Below are 14360 nucleotides of genomic sequence, written 5' to 3'. Positions count from 1 at the left end.
GGCAGCACTTTTTGCACACACACACACACACACACACACACACACTGAACAAAACCTGCATCTGACTTGAAGTTCAGTGCAAAGGCGTCGAATGGAAATCTTTTGACAATAACACATGGACCTGACTGCGCTACTCTCTTCCGCATGTGTCTGTGTGTGTGTGTGTGTGTGTGTGTGTGTGTGTGTGTGTGTGTGTGTGTGTGTGTGTGTGTGTGTGTGTCTGTGTGTGTGTGTGTGTCTCTCTCTCTCTCTCTCTCTCTCTCTCTCTCTCTCTCTCTCTCTCTCTCTCTCTCTCTCTCTCTCTCTCTTAGGCTTATTTCCTTTGCACCGTAACACGCATAGTACCTGTCTGACTACTGCCATAGCAACTGAAAGCCTTCGATAAGCCTTCTGATCCACTTTTTTTTTGTTCCGCTCGAAAAAGGTTATGAAGTACAGTTGATGGAATACCAGTCTTTGCTGCAGGAAACATTTCGTCAACGGTGTAGAGTAAATAATATTGGTTTAGGCTTAATGCACTATAAGATACAATGCCGTTATCGATAAGTTCTTTTGGCTGAATTAAGTAAGCAGGCTCTTCCTTTTTGCGACACCATAATCACATTGTGTATTGATTTTCTTACCCATTTTCATTGACCACAAAAAAAAAAAAAAAACTAATCGGAGCATTCAAGGCTTGACTTTACGATGTCATGCGCAATATACTGATTTGCTTCGTCAGGAAACGGAAGACAACATGTACGAATGTATGAATATTTGGAGTCTGCACGAGTCTAGTCGGTGTACAAAAGACAACTTCTGTAACTAATACCTTCTACCTTCTCTATCCTTAGATTTATTAAACTCCACTTTGCTCGTCATATTTTCACCCATCACATGACGGCAAATTTTGTTTAGCTCATCCACAAATCTATTAAACACATTGCAAAAAGTCCTAACCTGCTTTTTTACTACAAGAACACTGTAAATATCACATTTTCATCAAGCTTTAAATCACATATAAATTTCAGTAAATTTCTCACACATCCTTCGCCTTTCCAGAGGATGCAACATCAGACGCTCGAGCCAATTTTCGTTATGAAAGTTCCTCGACCTACGCAGAGATTCGAACACACCAATGACCATTCTGTAAAAACTGCACTGGACTATCAAGAGGTAATGATGAATATAATATGAGGAAATGAGGCCAAGTTCAGGATTTTTATTTTATTTTTACTACTGAGACTTCTAGAACAGGAAAGTACTAATCAACCAACGAAATTGACCCCTCTTTCGGCCACCTCTTTTGATTCTTTACAGGAGCACCGAGTAGCGGGCTTTTTCTTTCTTATTGTTTCTTTTTTTTGTGCCCTTGAGCTGTCTCCTTTGTTGTAAAAAAAATAAAATAAAAACATACACGAACACTGCCCATCACCTCTTCCCCCGCCCCAACGCCCCTCGCCAGCCTGAGGGGCGTGTAGGGAGGGAATTACCGGGAAGAAAATAAGACAAAATGTAATTTGCGTGGCTTACTGAGGGTCTTTAAGACAATCTGATCTGATTCCTTATAAAGGGGAGGGAGGGAGGGTGAATATATTGCCGCCCATAAAGAGGATTACTCCATGTATCGAAACAATTATTGTACAGAAAATATAATTACGAAATAAAATAGAAAAGAGGAAGGAGAAGAGATGAAGTTGAAGATAAAGAAGAAAAAGAGGAAGAAGAAAAGAAGATGAAGAAAAAGAAGAAGAAAAGAAGAAAAAGAGGAAAAAGAAAAAGAAGACGAAAAGAAGACGAAAAGAAGAAGAAAAGAAGAAAAAAGAAGAAAAAGAAAGAAGACGAAAAGAAGAAGAAAAGAAGAAAAAGAAATAGAAGAAAAAGAAGAAGAAAAGAAGACGAAAAATAAATAAAGGTAGATGACAATGAAGAAAAAATAATCGATCATAATATTCATAATGAAATGATGAAATAATAATAATAATAATAATAATAATAATAATAATAATAATAATAATAATAATAATAATAATAATATATATATATATATATATATATATATATATATATATATATATATATATATATATATATATATATATATATATATATATATATATATATATATATATATATATATATATATATATATATATATATATATATATATATATATATATATATATATATATATATATATATATATATATATATATCTTTCTTCTACTTCTCTTCCTTCACCCATTTCTTCTTCCATTTCTTCTATTTTTCAGACGGAGAAGGATTGCAGTATTTTTTTCCGGACTGAATCCACAACGCATCACTGGCCCACCGAGAGCCAGGTGCGGGGAATATACAGTGTCTTACCCTCGCCGCCGGTGCTCCAGGATGCTTCGTTAGCGCTGTGTCAGGCTACTTCATTAAGGCCCCATCAGCCCTGCAGGTCACACTGGTTCATCGGCTCGCACTTTGAAATTCATGGTTTACAAGGCACCTTGACTTTTTCTTCTTCTTTTTGGCAATGTTCGCATATGTTAACTCGAACTAAAATACGGTGATTTGCAAATTTTTTTTTACTGGAAATTAGTCATCAGAAAAAAATGTAAATATGTCTGGTAGATTCTTAGGACGTCATTAGCTGGAGAGGACAGAGATGAGTGGAGACAGAACGAAAGATGAATATATAAATTACGATATAGAGATAATTATAGAGTGAAAAATAGATATACCGTGAGCTAAAAAAAAAATCTGGACTTTGTAAATATAAAACTTTGATGGCAAGAACGAAAACTACGGAAAATCATGAAGAGAAACGGAAATAGACCGAATACGAGAGGAAAGAAGAGGATACGGGAGAGGATGTGGAGGAGAATATACATGAGGAAGAGGAGGAGGAGGAGGAGGAAAATATAGATAAGGAGGAGGAGGAGGAGGGGGAGGAAAATATAGATAAGGAGGCGGAGGAAGAGGAGGAAGAGGCAGAAAATATATTAAGGAGTAGGAGGAGGAGTGGGAGGAGAAGGAGGCGGAAAATATAGATAAGGAGGAAGAGGAAGAGGAGGAGGAGGAGGAGGAGAAAAATACAGATCAGGGGGAGGAGCAGGAGGAGGAGGAGGAGGAGGCAGAAAATATATTAAGAAGTAGGAGGGGAAGGGGGAGGAAAATATACACAAAGGAACACAAAGAATAAGGAGGAGGAAGAGGAGAAAAATATAGATAAGGAGGAGGAGGAGGAGGGGGAGGAGAAGGAGGCGGAAAATATAGATAAGAAGGGAGAGGAAGAGGAGGAGGAGGAGGAGGAAAAAGCGTTTGAGTGGGTGGCTTGTTGAGCTGCACTGGCATCTATAACGAATCCTCCGCTCAAAACAACCTCATTACCCGATAAATATGAATACAGAAAACAGCCCACGTGACCCCGATTCGCGTCTCCATCCGCGGAGGGAGGGAGCGGCAGACGGCGATGGAGACGCGACGAGAAATGCAAAGGAAGGATTTTTTTTTTGATTGAAGATTTATAACGGAACATTTTAATGGGATGAAGGAAAAAAAATGTGGAAGAGTGGAAGAAAAGTCACTTATCTTTTTATTTAAACTATTTATAGCTGTTTTTTTTTGTGACTCGTAGATGAGAGAGAGAGAGAGAGAGAGAGAGAGAGAGAGAGAGAGAGAGAGAGAGAGAGAGAGAGAGAGAGAGAGAGAGAGAGAGAGAGAGAGAGAGAGAGAGAGAGAGAGAGAGAGAGAGAGAGAGAGAGAGAGAGAGAGAGAGAGAGAGAGAGTAGAACTGAGGAAAGAGAAGGAAAGGTCGAGGAAGTCTTTTCATTTAAAATTCTTATGATTTAGATTCTTGCGAGTTTGATGACTCCATTTATATTCCATTCTTCTTTCCGGCAAGCCAGGCTGGGATTTTAGCCACTCAGCACGGGCGTATTTTCTTATGATTTCGTCGGCGGTGACCTACCTGGGCCGGCGGCGAGGCGTTCTAATTAAAAGCAGAGCACGTTTCACCCTGACCACTGCCATTTTCTGACAATATTCGAGCCAAAAACAGATTTTCTTGTTTTCTTTAGGGCTTGCTCGTTCGGGAATTTTTTTTACGTCAGATATGTTTCATGATTTGGATTATGTGATCTATTTTTTATTTTTAACTTCGATATTTTGTTACATATCGCTATGAGAAAAAACAATCCTCCGCGCATCGGGTGGTGAATGTATGGGCGCTGGCTCAGTGTGGGAACGTTTACAGCTTTATTTTGGGGTTTATGTTTATTCTTTTTCAACGCTCTACTTTTTCTTTGTACGGTAAAATACGAAATACGGAGAGAGTTATAACACTGGCTGGTTTGGGAATGATGTTGAACTCCTACGTATTGTAAAGTGTAATATAATCTTGGGAAACTAGGCATCATTGTGTGCGTGGAAGGCAAGATGAACGATGATAGTAGCCGAAAACGAGAACATGGACGAAAGACAAGAATACATGATCAATGCCTACGTGATGATCGCAGAAAGGCAATGCAAATAAAAAAAATCTATGACGCCGGCGCCGTGTGAATGGAGCCAGTGATGGATTGTTTTCTCCTCATAATACGGCTACAGGGCCTTGGTGTTGGGCCGTGTGGCTGCCCAGGGTCCAAGGATACCAAGAGGCTGGGCTGCTGTGAACATTGTATATGACAGACGGAACGCCCTTGATAATGAGCGATCATTTCCATTTGACTTTTAGATAAAGTTTTTTATGACTGAGTCTGGTAACAGTCGGGTAAGGTATTTGCTGATTTGTACGCATATTTGGAAAATAACTTCCTTGAAAGACTAAGCTGGTTTATGAAAAGGGTTATTATTAAAATATAGATTGGATATCGGGCTTAATGTTTACAAGAATTTATTTTCATACCTTTTAATTTATCTCAGAGTGGGTTTTCCATAATAAGAGAACGTGCTGGTGAACACACCCCAACGAGACTGGGCTAGGGTGTGGTGGTGAGGCTGCACCTCCCGCTCCGTGTGTGGAGCGTCACAATGACATTGCCAAATTACAAAAAATTATTTGAGGAAACTTGTATATTAACTTCGTAACTTCCTCAAACTAATTAATGTCCATGCCTGTTTGTTTCCATGGTAATTCGGGAAACGGCAGAGCTATTTAGTGGAAAGGGCAGCAGTCGCAGCGTTCCAATAAGCGACATGAATTACGAGCAACAGGCTGGCTGTGTAAGATACATTTTTCACGCAACGGCAAAACTGTTCGTGAGGATGAATGCTTGTCGCTCAAAAATGCTGCACGGATAAATTTTAGTTCTGGCAGCACTGGAGTTCCGCGTCAGGGAGTAGCTGTGTGCGCGCCCGGAGAGCCGAACCGTGAAAAATGGGTGCGTGGACAAAACGGCCGCTGATCAGGACCACTTATTCCCGAGGCCGCGCTGTTTCAAGGCCGCTGGTTGTCTGCTTCCCGCAACGCATGACCCGGCATCGTATTTCCATGAACGGATAAATCAACCCTAGCTTCATCTGGCGTGGGGTTTCAGCCTTCAAAGGGCATAACAATCTCTCTCTCTCTCTCTCTCTCTCTCTCTCTCTCTCACACACACACACACACACACACACACACACACACACACTAGCTAGATAGAATAGAAGTGCCGGGATGCTTTCATCAGGCGTAATTTTACCTCCAAATGTCTGGCGATAATCACTGAAAATATCAGAAGAACCAGCAGGAAAAAGAAGAAGAAGAAGAAGAAGAAGAAGAAGATATATAAATAAATAACACTAAGAGAAGCACAACTGCCATCTTCATCACCACCAACAAATCAAGAACACCACCATCAACAATACCAATGTCACAAAACAAGATCAATAATAACTACGAGTACAACCATAATCACAACAATACTAATAATAGCAATAATAAAAGTAACAATAAAAATGAGGATAATAATAATAATAATAATAATAATAATAATAATAATAATAATAATAATAATAATAATAATAATAATAATCATTACAGTGGAGCGTATTCCGGCCGTCCCATAATTTCGTGTGTGTGCCTGGGAAGTGCGTGAGAGCGAACATGCATACAATGATGAAACTAATTTCTCCCAGCTGTGGTCGACCCTGCAAAGCGTATCAGTCGAAAGGTCTTGAGTGAGGGACCTCCAGATATATTGAGCCAGAAGAGTTACAGAAGAGCTCTGAGCACACGCTGTTGCTGGGCTTTGGACGAGGAGCCGTGAGTGGGTGCATCATGCAATCACAAGCGCAGCTGGCAGTCTTCGGATTAAAGCATTTGATGAGTTTCTGATGATCTAAATCTTTGCACTGCCTGCGAGGGGAATTTCGGGCGAGTCCCCGGCGAGGACTCGAGAGAAAGACACACTTCACAAGCTTCGTGGCGGTGAGTCTGAGAATTACGAATTATCTTCACTTCTGTCGTGGTGAACACCTTTGTTCCTTAATTAATTTGCACATAATTTCGTGTTTGCAGCTCTTTGTTTAATTTTCCACTTTCAAAGTAAAAAGTAAAATTCACGCTTACACAGAGAGAGGATGAAGTTATTAGAGAATATCAAATCTACCTCGAACACGCTATTTTTCATATTTTTTTCATATTTCTCATGTCAAATAATATTGTTTTCCATATTTTTCTTATATTCACACATGTGTTGAAATAATTTCCAGCCTTAACTTACGTTTAAAGATTCTAAAATAGGTTCTTTCTGCCAGTGGCTTCCCACGACAGCACCTCAGCCATCCCTAACATGGTAACTCTGCTGTAGCGATAACGAAAGTTTAGATACTGCAAAATTAGACATTCGCACCAGCACACTTAGCAAAGGTGTAGTCACAAAACTATGAAACTAATTTATACTGACTAATGATTTATATAGTTTGTATTTTAGCAGTTTGTGGAAGTATATTTTGTATCTCTTGTTTCAATTTATATATGCAAATAGTAGGAGGCTTAGAATTTCTAAAATAATCTTGAAGGAAATTAATATGTATATATTCATAGAGTCCCCAAATATCACCGAATAGTTATTTTCGTTTAGCCCGCACACTGTTCACCCACACAGCCTCTGCACCCCGTCAACACCTTCCTGTGCCGCCGCTGCATGTCTGCCGCATCCTTTCGTCACACTCATAACACCTCCCACACTTCTCTTGTTCTGTACTTCTCCTTTACTCTAAAACACTTCATGTAGCAGTTTCCTTACCTTTCCACACAATTCCTCAAATCTGCCCTTTCCTCTTATCCCGTCGCAGTATCCTCTTCCATCGCTCCCCAGCCCTGCCCTCCCTCCCCCGCCCCTACTCTTCCCTCAACATCCTCCCACGTTTTGAGCTTTATGAGAGCGTGCTTGCTGAACTGAGGTAGAAATTCATGTGTTTGGCTTATGTATAATTTTTACGCGCCAGACGTGAAGCTGTGAATTAAGGAGATTCGCCAAGGGAGAGAGGGAGAGATAGAGAGCGAGGGAGAGAGATGGGGCAGTTAAAACAGGAGGAATGGGTAAGAGTAATGGGGGACGGGGGAAGGGCATCAGCAGCCTCTCTTGGTAGCGTGGCGCACGTCTCTGTGGGTATATGAACGTCTTAAAGGGGCCGTGTTGTCTCGTTGCCCCTTATCTTAGTCTGGCCTTCGACGTGGTGGATGATCAACTTTAATAAGCTGCGTTCCCTCCACGTGTGGCCGCAAGTCTCCCTTAATGCAGCCATCAAGATAAGATTAGGTTGCTGGGAGCCCATGCAGCCTCGTGATACTCCGGGGCGTAGCGGGACTGATAACGTATCTCGGTTTTCTTCGTGTTCACCTTCCCCTGCCTTGCCTTCACCTCATAGAAAGTTGACGAGGAAGTTCGGAAGTCATCAGTTTTCAAATTTTTTTTTTGTCAGCTTTTATCCTTCACAAGTTACTTTTCCGCCACGGCTGCTGGGATTCATGCATATATGATACTCTTATTGAGGCAGCTGTGATGTTTTCCCTTCTCTTCAGAGTGTACGCATATCCATTAGAAAACTGCAAAAAAATAAATGTTCCCAAATTTGTTTTCAAGCAAAATTATCACGGGTCGAGGGCTGACCTGAGCTGAGCCCTTTCATCTGATTAGCGCGGCCTCGCCCGGCAGTGCTGGGCGCCGCGATGCTTTGTTGCGTCTCCAAGTTTGCACAGCGCGAGAGGCAAAGTTTGTGGCACACGTTTTATCTTTTATCATGTGTTACTTATGCGGCCCAATATTTTATATTTGTGCATGTGAATTTAGTTTGTGCTTCTGCTGTGGTGTTGCCCGGGATACCTGGGGTGTGAAACTCGCACACGCAAGGAGTTGAGCGAACAGACACACGACTGGCTTGGGAAATTAATTTGTTGGAAGGAAGAATTTATTCAGAGGAAGCAGCGATATATTTTGCCGAGGAAATACTGAAAAGATGAGTTCGCCAAGCATTCAATAGTTTTACCAGCCGCGAGGATTTAGTGCCCAGGAAAATACGTGTGGTAATGAAATAAAGCCATGATGAATGTATGTATGCACATCATCATTTTCGACGGGGCCGAGCGGAAGGCTGGGAGGTTATGTATAACACGAATGGTAATGTGGTCATGTGTCTTCCTCATCACCGAAACGTCACCGCCCTCGCCTCTGTTCTAGTTTTCCGCTTCTTAAAAAGCCTCACAGTCCGAGAGCTTTCCTCTAATTACATTACTTCTATTCACACTTTTCGTATTATCTATCCGCACTTTCCGCTCGCAAGCTGCTATCTATCTATCTATGTATCTAACTTTCTATCTCTTTATCTATCTATCGTGTAGACATATTTCGCTGAGCTAATATAAACAAAGTAATTAATTATAAATTACGTAAATACTATACAGTTGGTTAAAAGATAAAGCACCTCATACTTTTACGAGATGCTACCACAACAACAACGTGGGGTTTGCCCTTGAGAAACACGACCCCGGAGAAAATACCTTCATTCTACAGGCGGGCCCGTCGCTACGGGGGAGGAGGGACAAAGAGGGCACTGATCCCCTGATTGATTAAATGTTCACCATGTCAAGCATCAGAACTTTAGCTGAATGGTTCACGGTTGTTATCTTGCCCTTCAACATCAAAGTATGGCGCTCTAAGATCGCACACCTGACGACGTACCCGCCTGTAGGCGACACTCGAGAGACACACACCTGCTGCACATTTGCCTCTTCGTTCCTCAACATTCTAACTTTTTGTGAAAAATAAAGGTATTTTAAGGGACGCCATAATGGTTATTGAGTCAGATCGTTGTTATAATTATATTCAACGACAGCCACTGTGACGGCAATAGCCCTTAATTTAGCGGGGGGCGAGGCGGCGGAAGACATGCTGCCTCATTTGGATTATTTATGGCGCGGGGCGCCGAAGATCGGATCGATGAGTACCGAGCAGCCTGGCGGGGAGGGCCGCGTGCCTGCCCAAGCTACTCTGCCAGCCAGCCCTCACAGGCTGCACCATAATTAATTGAAACCTTCAGTAAAATCAGCTATTTTCTGTTCATTATTCGCCCACAACTAAACTTTTTTTTAATTGGTCGTCTTTATGAGTTGTGTACGTGCATATCGGTCTGTCCTTAACTCAAATCCCTAACTAGAAACTTCATATCTCTCGCTAAATCAGTTTACTCAAGGTTGGGCGTTCAGCAGAGCCTCCACCAATTCTTTTTCGTTCCCAAATGCTAACAATATTCAAGGGCCTTGTTCGCCATTGCATGGAATATGCATCCTCTATGAAGGAAAGCTCCACTCACGGTTCACTAATAGAGCACAGGCTAATAGAGTACAGCTTCTCTTCTAAACTAGTTCTCTTTACATAGCAGCGTCTTTTAAGTCCGGCGCAGTGTTACTTCCCTTGTTATCTTTCATCGCTATTTTCATGCTTACTGCTCTTTTGAACCTGCTAACTGCATGCCTCCAGTCCTCCCGCGGCCACTCTGCAGAAGACTTCCTACTCAAGCTCATTCCAATGCTGTCCAACTTCTTAAATGAAGGGGTTAATCGGTATCTTTATTCTTTCATCCCTTTCACCGATAAACTCTAAAACAGTCTTATTTTACGGTATTTATTCCTTTCTGTGACTTGGCCTCGTTCATTTAGAATTGTCGTGCCTTTCAGCTGACCCCATCGTTCCCTTTGCTGACTTTTTCCTTATCTTCCTCTTTCCCAGTCTCCTATACGGTAAGAAATAAGACACAGTAATAAATACATAAATAAACACAAGCAAATACACACATACATAGGGGTGGGTGTGAGAGGGAAAAGTTTAAGTGCGCGGCTAAAAGGAATGTATAGATGTGTTTACATTTTTTGTCTGGCTTTATGCACGTCCGTCTCTCTGTCAGTCAGTCACCTGATTCTAATGCTTCTCTTTCGGGGTGCTTGTTTGTCTGAATATCTGTCTGCCAGTTTGCCTCATTCCTTTTGTACGTCTTTTAATGTGTTTCTCGGCTGAGTTCGTGTGTGTGTGCGTGTGTGTGTGTGTGTGTGTGTGTGTGTGTGTGTGTGTGTGTGTGTGTGTGTGTGTGTGTATGTGTATGTGTATCTGTGTATCTGTGTATCTCTCTCTCTCTCTCTCTCTCTCTCTCTTCGTTAACCCCCGCCTAGTGCTCCTCGGGGTGCCGTCGTCAGTGCATCACGCGGCAATGTTCGCCGAGTGTGACACAAATGTTACGTGCAATAGTTTGCTTTTATCTTCAAGAGATTTTCTGGGTTGAAAATGCCGCGGCACATTTTTGAAAAAAAAAAAAAAATGTTTATATATATATATATATATATATATATATATATATATATATATATATATATATATATCTATATATATATATATATATATATATATCAATATATATAAGTTTCATGTGGTTTGTTTTATTAAAGTTTGCGCGTCTTTCCATGATTTTTTTTTTTGTATCTCGCGGCAGGATTCATCGACTTGCTCATTAAACCATGAGCTCTGTGGGCTCCCTCCTGGTCTCCTCTAAACAGGATTGTTTCAAATACAACCCCTTTTCAGATACAGTCTGGATCCCCATCCCTCTTCAGATAGGGAAGACCAGCCCCCTTTTCCAGACAGGAGAAATGTCACTGGATTATGTGTTGCATACAACTGATGTTGGCATTCTATCCTGATGTAACGTGTTATTCTGAGCCGGCTGCTGCGATGGATAGGGCACCTGCAGCTGAATTCGCCTCTGGTGCAACAGTGTGCCTTGATTATGTGCAAAGCGCCTTGATGTGGATGTCTGGGCTGGGGAGATATTGATCACTCCAGGGAGTGCTTCAGCAGGAACTCCTTTACCCAATCCCAATCTTCACACAAAGAGAAGATAATTACATATGGTTGGTATAGGTAGAGTTGGAGCAATACCTAAGCCACACGTGGCCTCGGTACTCATCTCCGTCTCATTGGTCCTTGACACTGGTGGGCAAGAACTCATCACCCCGTGACGCAGGGCATTTCGCGTTACTACAATTTGACAGTCATTACTGGAGTCGTGGCGGCGGAGGTTCAGAGGCCAGTGCACGAAATGTTGAAAGCAAAGTTCATCACTATTACTGGTAAACTCCTGAATAGTCGTCCTTCGTTTGTATTTGCTCTTATAACCTGAACACTTACAAGAGGGGAGTGTCAAGAGACCTCTCATCATTTCTGAATTATCTCTTTGGATTTTTTACTTTTTTCTTTCTTCCGCCTATAACTTTACATTCCATAAAATCACAGAGTAGAGTGCAATCGCTTCATTAAACATATTTATCTCACCATTTTATTTATTTTTCAGTCCTTTATGGAATAGAAAATCACTGTCAACTTTCTCAGTTTACTGTTCCGACTTGACAAATAGTTTCCTACGACGGAGTGAAAAAGTTAACAATTCTGAAAATCCCTGAAAGTTAAAATTGAGACCGACCAGAGGTTAACTGTGCGATCTCAGAGGGAATTGGCGGCCGCAAACATTCCCTAATGACATCACTGGTGAAGATTTACTTGCAAAAATGTTACGACTTCTTTGTTCCTCATCTTGGAGGGCGTTAGGGCAAACATAGTCAACACTATTGGCATATTAACTAGTTATATTTTTTTCTTATTTCATGCGCCCTTCCTATATCGAGACACCCAGATGGCGAGACGCAACGTTCTGAGGTGATGGTTGTCTAGTGGTACTTCACTGTGTGTTGATATGACCGATGTTTATGAACAACTTGATTTACTTCAATTCCACGTCACTGGTGTAGCAGTAGTTGTAGTAGTAGGCAAAAATTTGTGGTGGTGGTTTAAGTGATGGTGATTTTCATGGTGTTGGCTATGGTGGGATGATGGCTGTTGTTGTTGTTGTTGTTGTTGTTGTTGTTGTTGTTGTTGTTACTGCTACTGGTGCTACTGATACTATTGATTATAATAATGATGAAAAGGAAGTGGAGAAGTGGGATGAAAGTGTTAATGGTATGGCAGTAAATTATAATCGCCGCGACATGACAAAAATCTTTAGAATCAGAATCAGTTCTTCTGGAAGTCGTCTTTATCATTTCCATCACTCATCACTCTGTAAGCTAATGTATTGCTTTCAACGCTAACTTGATTAAGAATATAAAAAGCGACAGACACGCAGATATGTTTTATTAACCAGTCCTATCACTCTCAATGACTGCACCCGATTCATCTTTTCCTATGTGGCTGATGCGACTCTTTGCTGTTTGTCGTCAATTAATTTTCCGATTGAACTATTAAAGTGAGTGATAAAGTCGGAAGTGTATTCGGATTGCTGCGCGTGCCACGGAGCTTAATTTCCTCCCTCTGGCTTTTGAATCTGTGATGAAGTAATTCTCGCGCCGCGGGACGCACGGCTGGCCGGGGCGCGGACGGCACGGACCGCCGGTGTTTGCTGTTTCATGATTTCAGAGGCATCCACATTCACTTGTTAGGTGCATTCATTTGGTGCATGACTTCTGTTGAATAATTTTGTATGAATGCTGCTACAATACATTATCTCACTTATTTTATATGTAAATTGTTTTCTATCTGTCAACGTCGCTTCAAAAATTTCTTCCTCTTCTCCTACACATCTTTCTATGTTATTATTTTTACCTGTCACGCCTTTTAAATTTTACATCATCAATACGACACCAAAGGAAATCCACCTCTCTCCAAGCCTTCGTGCATCGTGGAGTTAAGTATAAAGTGTGTCGGCCAGTACAACCAAAGGAGAAACAATAATTCATAAAATCATAAATAGTTACTTGAGTCAAATCTAAACGTTTACTGTTCACTGCATTTTAAAGGACGATAACAAATTATACATGTGACCACAACCTGTATATCTGCTGGTGTTTCTGTGCGGTATTCAGTCAAACCACGATTTCCGCTGGCGTTGTTCTCATATCTCCGTGTTTTTCTCACGTGTCCACGATCTTCCAAAGCTACGGTAGATTTCACCAAAGGACGACGGTATTACTCACCATCATCATCAGCAGCAGCAATAACACGAAACAAATGAGGACCACGCTAGCGGAAATCGTGGTTTGACTGAAGATCCACGGAAAATTTGCCCAGCGTAATAGCCCCTTAAGTTTTTTTCCATTTCAGTCTACCTTATTGTAGAGTCTAGACATTCGATAAATCAATGAGCCGTTTGTCAATTTACCCATGCCAACAATTCTTCTCACAAAACACATATCACAGACTTCATTTTGTTTAACGGCCATATTTTCCCTTATGGGGTTGGACGGTACCCTTTTCTGTACTGGTATGTAGCGCCCGCTCTTGAACAGGACTGGTGAAGTTAGATTATGTTTGGTATAGTAGGTAAACAGGCAATGGTTGAGTGGGGAAGGAATTGAGACAATTAAAGGTTATTAGGTTGTAGGTTAAGCAGCATAGTAGATAAAAAAGGGGGGAATTGAGAGGGGGCCTAGTTTGATTAGGTAGGGTTAGATTAGGTAGAAGAGTAGAAGATGTGGGACTTAGGACTGGTTAAGTTAGATTAGGTTAAGTATAGTAGATGTTAAAGAGGGCAATTTTGAGTGGGAATTAGAACAGGGCTGGTTAAGTTAGATTAGGTTAAGTATAGTAGATGTTAAAGAGGGTAATTTTGAGTGGGAATTACAATGAGACTATTTTCCAGAACACCCGGTGGTTAGTTTCGAAGGTACAGCCAAGGGTCATCACTCAGAAACCACATACCCGTAGAGAGATTGGGAATATGCGGACGGGCAATGAATATCTGAACCATTTGACGATCTTATACGCTCACCTCCCCGATGTTTATCCTTTTTACGTCTTCCTCCACACATCGTCTCCATGTCTTCTTCGGTCTTCCAGCTGGTCTCCTCCTTTCTACCTCTACCTCCGCAG

The sequence above is a fragment of the Eriocheir sinensis genome, chromosome 10 (assembly GCF_024679095.1).
Source record: "Eriocheir sinensis breed Jianghai 21 chromosome 10, ASM2467909v1, whole genome shotgun sequence".
NCBI lineage: Eukaryota > Metazoa > Arthropoda > Malacostraca > Decapoda > Varunidae > Eriocheir > Eriocheir sinensis.
This window is presented reverse-complemented; position numbering follows the sequence as displayed.